This window comes from Crocuta crocuta, unplaced genomic scaffold, assembly GCF_008692635.1.
Source record: "Crocuta crocuta isolate KB4526 unplaced genomic scaffold, BGI_CrCroc_1.0 scaffold101, whole genome shotgun sequence".
NCBI classification, from domain to species: Eukaryota; Metazoa; Chordata; class Mammalia; order Carnivora; family Hyaenidae; genus Crocuta; species Crocuta crocuta.
Genome location: NW_027527956.1, coordinates 1,504,892 through 1,514,370, shown reverse-complemented (window position 1 = coordinate 1,514,370; position 9,479 = coordinate 1,504,892). Strand labels below are relative to the sequence as shown.

Here is a 9,479-nt window from a genome sequence, read left to right as displayed (position 1 = left end):
GGGCGCCGCACGAGCACGCGACCCCAGCGCACGGCTCCGCGCCACGGGCCGGGCCGCACCACCGAACTGCCGCCCAACTCGTTTCCCGCTTTCTCCTCGGCCCGAACATCCTCGTCCCGGCCCAGCCCTGGCCCCGGGGCCGGGCACGGATGCAGATGGTGCCGCAGCCGGGCAACCAAGGGCTTTATCTCCGGCCCAGGCGCATCGCGTCCCGTGGCAGCACCCGCGAAACTGCCAGGCTGCCCCGTGGGCTCGCGCGTAGGGTGAAGTTCCCTACTCCTCTGTTCCTGACAACTACGTGTGAATAAAGACAAGTGAAAAATAGTTACTGTAATAGCACGGCTTTGACTTCCTTCAGGGCCCCTAGATCTTACACAATGAGTTTCATTTTCAAAAGTACTGTCAAGATTTACATCGTTACAAAGGTAAAGAAATTAAAGGTAACAAAGTTAAGAAAAGTGGACTTAGAGTTGCCATATAACTTAAAATTTAATGAATTAAGAAGCTCTAATAATTTTCAAGTGACGCTTTCCCACTGTATAAGCTACTGACACAAAAACATAGGGTAGCAGGAGTACTACTGTGCTGTGTGACACTGAGCCTGTTTTCCCACATAAAATAAACAGGCTGGCCTCTAGAGCCTGTCTACCTCTGAAAGAATCTGGTTCAATGGAAATAAAAACATTCAGAGACTTAGAAATTTAACCTGCAGGGAATAAGTTTTACCGTGTCGAACACACTTCTATTAAGTTGAATATGAACATGTTCATAAATTCAGTCATTTAGAATGTTAATAGAGCCGGCTCCTAAGAACTGATTAATGACATAAATTCACTCCTCCTTAATTTTTTAACTCAGATTTTAGTATTTAAAAATTTTAAAAGTAGCACACTCGGGGTGCCAGGCTGGCTCAGTCAATGTAGCATAGGACTCTTCCTTTTGGAGTTGTCATGAGTTCGAGCCCCACGTTGGATTAAAAAGTAAAATCTTTAGAAGAAAGTAGCACACCTATACACCAATTTATCTCTGTCGATAGGTATATACACATAATACATTTTAACGTATACATTTCTACATTTAATGTATACATTAAGAAGCTAAGAACTCAGTGAGCTCCCTACACAATTTCACTCTTTTCACTGCCGATAACAAAGTAAGGCCTCACAGGTTAAAGTAACCAATAGATTAGACCCTTTGAGAATTTTTTACAAACTACGGACAAATAAGGCCCAAAGATCTACATTTGCTGTTGTTACTTTTATTCTGGCTTAACAAATTGAAGAAAAAACTAAGAAAATCAACAAATCAAGTAAAAAAAAAACTAAGGAAAAAACTAAGAAAATCAACTAAAGAAGACCAACATCTGATGAAGAAGAGCTTCAGTCAAGAAAAGAAAACGAAAGGGAAGAAATTATAAAAGAAACTTTAAAAATGTTCCCGGGACTGAACAACACAAGCTCATAGACTGAGAGGATCCATGGAATGCTCTGTACGGCCAAAGAAGAAAAAACGAGTATCAGGCACACTATGATGAAATTTTAAAATTTAGGTGATAATAAAAAGGTACTAAAAGTTCCCAAAAAAAGAGAAAAAAGAATACATACAAATGATTGGGAAGCAGAGAGCAACTTAGTAACACTGAAAGCTGGAAGCTGGTGGTTTCAAAACACTTCTCACACCTTGCAGGGCCACGTGACGGGTTCCAATGCATGTGTGAACGTGTGAGAAAAATGACCTGGGTCACTTCTGGGCCAAACATCTCAGTGCCAGCATATGGCCCGTGAGCTCTCCTCTGCACCTGCTGCAGTGCCTCAGCGCCGCGGGCTGATGGACAGGGAGCTGTGGGTGAAAGCGGACTGGGTCCAAAGAGGTGGCAGAGGAGCCCCAGGCCAGGTGCAGACGTGGTGACACAAGAAATAACCTGTATTTACACACGAGAACATCTGAGTTCATCTGCCACTGCAGCGGCACCCACTCCATCCTGACGAAACTCGTAACCCAGAATTCTACACAGCCAGACCGGAAGTCAGAGGATGTGGGACCTACATGGTTTCCAAGGTCATGAAAAAATAAACAAGCACCTCCCCCGTCCCTTTCTGAGGAACTGACCAGAAGAATGAGCTCCATGAAATCCAAGAAGTAAACTAAGAAACAGAACACAGGCAACCTCGCTTAGGAAAGAGGAAAAGAATCTCTACTCCCGCTGTCCACCCTGTTTGAGATAATGTCCCCGCCGCCTGCAGCTCCTCCCAAACAAAGGTCACCTTCCAAAAGCCAGCTCAACTATGACATCATCCACAGACTCCATCCACACTGCCCGCCACCTAAGAGTAAATGAAAGCATCCTGCCTTAACTGCAAGAAGAGCTGCACACACCAGACTCCATCCTTCCTGAAATCTGCTGGTAACGTGGTCCATGACCGTGAGCAGATTAACCACTCTTAGTCTCAGTTTCCTCACCATCCGTGTAAAGACGAAGCTGACCAATAATCAGAAGGTTCTTTCTAATTCTAAAATGCAAGGGCACCCAGGTAGCTCAGTGGGTTAAGAGTCTGAGTCTTGATCTCGGCTCAGGCATGACTTCACGATCTGTGAGATCAAGCCTTGCTTCTGGCTCTGCATGGACAACATGGGGCCTGCTTGGGATCCTCTCTCTCCTCCTCTCTCTGCTCCCTCCGCCCCCACTCGTGCACAGGTGTGTGCTCTCTCTCAAACCAAATAAACTTTTATAAAAGTAATAAAATGCAGTAATTCTGCAAATACACAAAACTACTAAAATCCAAATACAATTCTATGTATGTCACATGCTTACACACTCTGCCACTCTGACATTTGGTAATAATATTATTCCCTAAGTATGTTGTTTTCACTTTCAAAAGCAATGTCAACAGATAAAAATGACTATTGTCACAAGGATGAAGAGATTTCCTTTAAAAGCAAAATTAAGCCTTAATAAGAAACATCTCATTACTATAAACACCATAACAAAAGTCAGGAAGGGAAAATCATACAAAGTAACAAGCCTATCAGTGAGAGTTCACCTCACGCTAGAGGCTATTAAGGCTGCTGCTCCAACCGTCCAGGCCACGGGTGTGCCCAGAGCACCTGGTCACCACAAGTCCAGGCCACGGGTGTGCCCAGAGCACCTGGTCACCACAAGTCCAGGCCACGGGTGTGCCCAGAGCACCTGGTCACCACAAGTCCAGGCCACGGGTGTGCCCAGAGCACCTGGTCACCACAAGGACCAGCAGCAGCAGAGCCAGACACCAGGCCGCCCAGGGCACGTGATGAATACATGTTTTAAGTACCTCTAAACAGTGACACTCATTTCTTAAAATTGTTTTTGATGGAAATCTTTTCTAATAGGAACCACATATTCCTTTCATTCTCTTCAAAGAGACACTTGAAGCACAAGCGTGTGTGTTAAATACAATCTCACGCTGTAACTAAAGAGCTCCGTATAGACACACGCCCCCTCAGATGACCAGATTTACCTGCGGGGAAATTTCAGGACGGCACAGGGACATCTTCAGGTTTACGGACGCTCAGGGGACGGCTTGTCTCCCAGGCCTTCAGAGGGATTGTCTTCTCTTCTCTCTTTCTTCTCTACTACTCAACAGTCCGCTCCCAAGGACAGTGGGACAGCCACCGCTCCCCAAACATAGTCTCCAAGCGTGATGCCCTTTTAATAATTTTAAGAAAACGTTTCAGTGTGATGGCTGTTAACAGTGATATAACAAAGATTAAAACAGTTAGAAACACAAGAGCCCGGGGCTCTGCAAGTGCACAGCAGCGCCCAGAACGTCCACATTCTGTGGCTCCCTCCATCTGACTGCGCCCACCGGGTGCCAGGCAGCCCCGTGGGGGCTCACGCAGGGGCCTGGGACGCTTACGATCCCGCAGCTGGCACCATTTATACGTCTGTGGGCTCCCCGGTCTTTCCTCTTATTTTCATTTCTCTCGTCCCTTTGGTCTTATGCCCTTTCCCCACACAGGGCTTCCTTAACAAGAAAAACCACATCTTACATACAGGTCACTGATTACCCAGGATACTCCTTCTAACTAATTACAGAATATTTTAAATTAATTATTACTATTAGCGCTTGTTATAGTCAAGGCACTGAACCCATACATTTACACGCATTTCTCGTTTCATTTTCACACCAATGCTTCGAAAGGCACTATTATGATTTTACAGATAAGGCATGGAAGACAGATTTTTTTTTTTTTAAAAAAAAAAAACCTCCCCTATAGGGGCACCTGGGCTCAGTGGGTTGAGCTTCTGACTTGTTTCAGCTCAGGTCATGATCTCAAGGTTCGTGAGTTCAAGCCCCACATCAGGCTCTGTGCTGACAGTACGGAACCTGCTTAGGATTCCCTCCCTCTCCAAATAAATAAACTTTACAAAAGGTGGGTGGGACACGTGGATGCCTCAGTCGGTTAAGTGTCTGACTCGATTTCGGCTCAGGTCACGATCTCGTGGTTTGTGGGATTGGGGCCTGCATCAGCATGGAGCCTACTTGGGATTCCCTCTCTCCCTCTGCCCCTCCTCCACTCATTCTCTCCCTCTCTCTCTCTCAAAATAAGTGAATAAACTTTAAAAAAATTAAAAATAAAATAAAAACCTCCTCTATAAAATCAGAGCTAAAATTCAAAGCTAGATGGGCATCCAAATAAAGACAGCATTCCCCAGCCACAGTCAGAGTTATCTGGGCCTCCAATGTGTCTAATTCCAAATGAGGCTTTTCCCTGCTGCTTAATTCCACAGCAGATAACTGAGGATGCCAGGGCTTCCAGAGCCAAGGTTTTGCCTTATTGAGCTATGAGTTAACATCAAGGGAAATGTGCTTTGGAGTAGTTACTCTCCACACACCGCAGATAACTATACTTCAGAAGCGACGAGCGCCTGTCCATCTTCGTGACCAGCCAGCTGGACACGTGGGTGAACGCAGACACACCTAAAGCTCTACAGGTAAAGACAGTCCTTGGGGGCGCCTGGGTGGCTCAGTTGGTTAAGAGTCTGACTTTGGTTCAGGTCATGATCTCATGGTTCGTGAATTCAGGGCCCGAGTCAGGCTCTGTGCTGACGCTCAGAGCCTGGAGCCTGCTTCAGATTCTGTGTCTCTCTCTGCCCCTTCCCCACTCACACTCCATCTCTCTCTCTCTCTCTCAAGAATAAACATTAAAAAAAAAAAAAAAAAAAGACAGTTCTTGGGGTTACCTGGCTGGCTCAGCTGGTAGAGTATGCAACTCTAGATCCTGGGGTCGGTGAGCCCTGGGGGCGGCTACTGAGCTGCCCATCACCTTGGGCATAGAGCTTACTTTAAAAAAGAAAAAAAAAAGAAGTTCTCATGATGTGAGGCTACTTGGGCCACGTAGTTACAAAAACTTTGGCCTTATTAGTGCTGCGATTTATTCAGCTAGGCAGGTCAGCTCAGATGGGGATAAACAAGCAACACAAAAAGACCACCAGATTTCTATGATCTAAGGCATATCCTTGCCTTCAATGTGTAGATAACAATGTAAAAACTACAATCTCGTTTTGTGTCATGTCTCCACGGGCTGTGTTAGGGAGACACAGAAGAACCACAGACCACCGTCTGCCCATATGGGACTTACATGTGGACAAAGACCAAGACAAATAAACAAAATAGTTACAGACTGAAATAATCCTTATGAGAAAACACACAAACTGGTAAGACCTAATCAGATGGGCCTACTGAGGGAGCTGTAAGAACAGTGTAGACTTCCCTGATACAGTGAACCTGGCATTAAGGTCTGAGAATGAACCAACCACAGGAAGAACATTCTAGGCAAACAGAGCTACCATGTAAGATGAGGAAGCCAGAAACACCCTGCAGTGTTAGGGAATAGAAAGGACAGAGCGTAACTACACGGTGAGACACACAGGGTTGTTCAAGTTGAGCTGAAGAACAAGGCGGAAACCTGGCAGCCCAAGACAGAGAGTCTGGATTTTACTTTAAACAAAATATACATTCACAATAACTCTGTCAGGTGCATTTATTATCCCCACTTCAGACCCCCAGAAGGACGAAGATTCGGAGGGGACATGAAATGTATTCGAGGTCCCAAGGCTAGTAATAGACACTGAAGATCAAACACCTCTGAAAGGTCCTAGGGGTGCAGCACGAGCGCTGACATCTTAAATGACTTCATCTGAGTACGTCTGCTCTGGAAACATCAACAAGACCAACAGTCACCTCAACGCGATGGTCCAAACTAAGTAAAACTTAAGGTTTGTATGGGTCACCAAAGACCCAAAGTAAATGTGTCCTTAGTCCTAAGCCTTCACGGCTCAGTAGTTAAACCAATGCACTGTACAGAATAACACACCACAAAAGCATTCAGGACAATTTCGCTGTGAATACAGTTTAAAACGCGTCCCACCGCTCTTTCTCGTTTCCTGCCTGAACGACTCTTTCGATCAATCTAAACATACAAGAAAGTTGCCCCTTTATATGACACACGCTAGTACTATAAATCCCCACCTTGTAAAAGGAGTAATCTTACAGAAGCACTCACGCACCACAGATGTGCCATTTCTAAAACTGGGAAAAGATTAGGGATGAGGACCAAGAACAGAAATAGATAATCTTCACTTCCCATAAAGGAGGCAACAAACAGGGGCACCTGGGTGGCTCAGTGGGTGATGGCCGGACTCTTGGTTTCGGCTCAGGTCATGACCTCACGGTCTGTGAGATCGAGCCCTGCAGCGGGTCATGTGCTGACAAGGAGGAGCCTGCTTGGGAGTCTCTCTCTCTTCCTCTCTCTCTCTCTGCCCCTCCCTTGCATGTGCTCTCTCTCCCTCAAAATAAATAAACTTAAAAAAAAAAAAAAAAAAAAGATGCGACAGACAGCAAAAGGTGATCTTAATTTAGGTCATTTACTCACCTACCTACCTTTACTACATATTAAACTAGGTGCACACACATCCATTAGTTGTACTACGTTATAAATAAAATATAAATAACATGGGGTATCTACCTCATACTCAACACATTTGTATGTGTATCAACCCATTTCATGTGACTGCATATTTTTGAGACAACAGTAATTACCACGAATTCAGAAATGGACGTAACATTTCCTTTTTTCAGACTATCCTGTGACTTTTAAGTAAGATCACACGATTACGCCTATGAGCAAAATCAAAGATCCCTACTATTAATAACACAAAAGTTTCCTCAAAACTCACTGGCAATGGAGAAAACGACCAGAGTTTTCTCTGCGGAATGAAGTTACGTAACAAGACAGCCTCAAGCAGACACTTGCTTCTGTTCCCCAAAAAGGCGGAGGTGAAAAGGAATATTCAGGAAGGCAAGACGAGTAAACCAGAGTGGGTACTGCAGAGCTTTCCCTCTGACGTCACTGGCACAGCCCAGGCCGGGTACCGCCCAGGTCAAAGGCACCCGAACCCTCTCTCTGCCACCCACTGCAAGGTGCAGCCTTGGGAGGGTGTCACGTGACACCCCAGGGCGTGCCCCGGGGGCCCTGGAGGCCATGTTAAGGCCTTGCCCTATCGTCCCACCAAAAGAAGAGTGCCAGGTACCCCACTAATTTAGAAGCCACTTACAGATCATAATCGAAGGAAAAAGTATTTCCAAAGAGATGCGAACGGAGACCTAAACAGGGTAAGGGCTCATCCTTAGCCCGATCAGGCTTTGGACAGCACTGGGCCAAACCCCAAGTTCTTCTGAGGATGGTTATGGGGCTCAGGGCCAGTGAGGCAGCTCCCCCAAGGCAGCGACGCCAAGGAACGTCCCGGGGCGGAGGCGCACACTGCGTCTAGAACAGGGACCGACCCCGAACGTTCCGGCACCCACACTGGGTGAGGCCGCCCGAGGGGAACATCAGAAAGCACGCGCGGGGGGAGACAGGTACCGCACGCCGCCTTGCCGCGCTTCGCCTGTGACGCCTGGTGCCCAAGGCCAGCGACGTGTCGTCTCAGCGCCGACTCCCCACAGCGTCCGTACTCCACTCAAAGCTCATTCATGCCCGTCAGCTAAGGGGCTTCCACGCCGTTCTCTGTCGGCTTTTTTTTTTTTTTGAAACTCCAGGCAAACGTATGCCTACCACGGCTGAGAACACCTCGAACATTCCATGTCGCAGTCGACGGCGCTTTCACTTGTCTGATTACAAAACAGATCTGTATCCCGAGAAACACAGGCAGTGAAGCACGGATCTGGTGCCTCATTCACAGTTTTATCGGGATTACTACGTTCTCGGTCGGCGCTCAAAGCAGCACGTTGCCTTCTCCAGGGTGGACNAGGTTTGGTGCCAGGACCTGCCACCGGGAAGCGTCAACAGTTGTGCCACCTAACGAGCCACAATGGTGTCCCCGAAGTTGCGAACTCCTGAAGCACGTTGAAAATCAAGGCCTGTCTCGGATCCGCGGGCCGCCTGGACTGCACAGCCCCCCACACCGCGTAAGTGAACCCGGCCCGGCGGCACCGCCACGCGCGGCGNCGGCGGCCTAGGTGCGCTCACCTGGCGCGGCGACCCGGGCCTGCAGGTCCCCGAGGCCGGGGAGGGACCGAGGAGCCGCAGCGGGGCCACTGTGGGGGAGCCCGTCCCCACACCCTCTCCAGCTTACCCAGAGAATTTGCTTGACAGAAGAAAACTGATTACTTGTTTCAAGCCGTCTGCTTTTCCATTTAGTCCTTTTATTTATTTATTTTTAAAATTTTTTATGTCTTTATCTTATTTTGAGAGACAGAGAGTGAGTGGGGGGAGGGGCAGAGAGAGAGGGAGACACAGAATCCGAAGCAGCTCCAGGCTCTGAGCTGTCAGCACAGAGCCCAATGCGGGGCTCGAACCCATAGACTGTGAGATCACGACCTGAGCTGAAGTCGGACGCTCAACCGACTGAGCCCCCCAGGCGCCCCTCCATTTAGTCCTTTTAATGTTTTACACCAATACTTCACTATTGTCTGCGCAGCAGAATTTCAGGGTAGTGTCATGTAAATAGTTGCGTGTTGGCAACCTGACCCATTTCTTTGGAAATCGGCTGAATGCGCCCCAGACTTATAGCAGTAACAGCAAATTTGATTTTTCGCCAATGAGAAGCTACAGAAAAATGGTCATTTCTCTTGCGATGAAAAGCGATTAAAGATAGGTATCTTTAAAATCTAGCTTAAGAATTATCGTTGACTTTATTTTTTTATAATTTTATTTTTATTTATTTTTAAAATTTATTTCTGAGGGAGAGAGACAGCGTGAGCAGGGGAGGGTCAGAGAGAGAGAGGGAGACACAGAAACTGAAGCAGGCGCGGCGCTGAGCTGTCAGCACAGAGCCTGACACTGGGATCGAACCCACAAACCGAACCCATGAGCCGTGAGACCCATGAACCCTGAGATCATGACCCGAGCGGAAGTCGGACGCTTAACCAACTGAGCCACCCAGGAGCCCCTATCGTTGACTTTAAAAGTTGTGTTTCTTTAATTGGACCTTTATAAAA

At 47.1% G+C, this 9,479-nt stretch overlaps 1 protein-coding gene across 3 annotated transcripts in view; it reads right to left on the bottom strand.

The window, feature by feature from the left end:
• SOCS6 (suppressor of cytokine signaling 6) overlaps nt 1-8,254 on the bottom strand; it is a 34,471-nt gene extending 26,217 nt beyond the window's left edge. For 2 of the 3 annotated variants that reach the window (XM_077752675.1, XM_077752678.1), the window contains exons 1-2: nt 5,222-5,279; nt 3,495-3,682 (exon numbers count right to left, since the gene is read on the bottom strand). The gene's annotated coding sequence lies outside the window, so the exon portion shown is untranslated. Of the gene's footprint in view, nt 1-3,494; nt 3,683-5,221; nt 5,280-7,902 lie in introns of those variants that run through there. The other variant, XM_077752676.1, reaches the window with a different exon arrangement.
• Nucleotides 8,255-9,479: the final 1,225 nt, after the last annotated feature.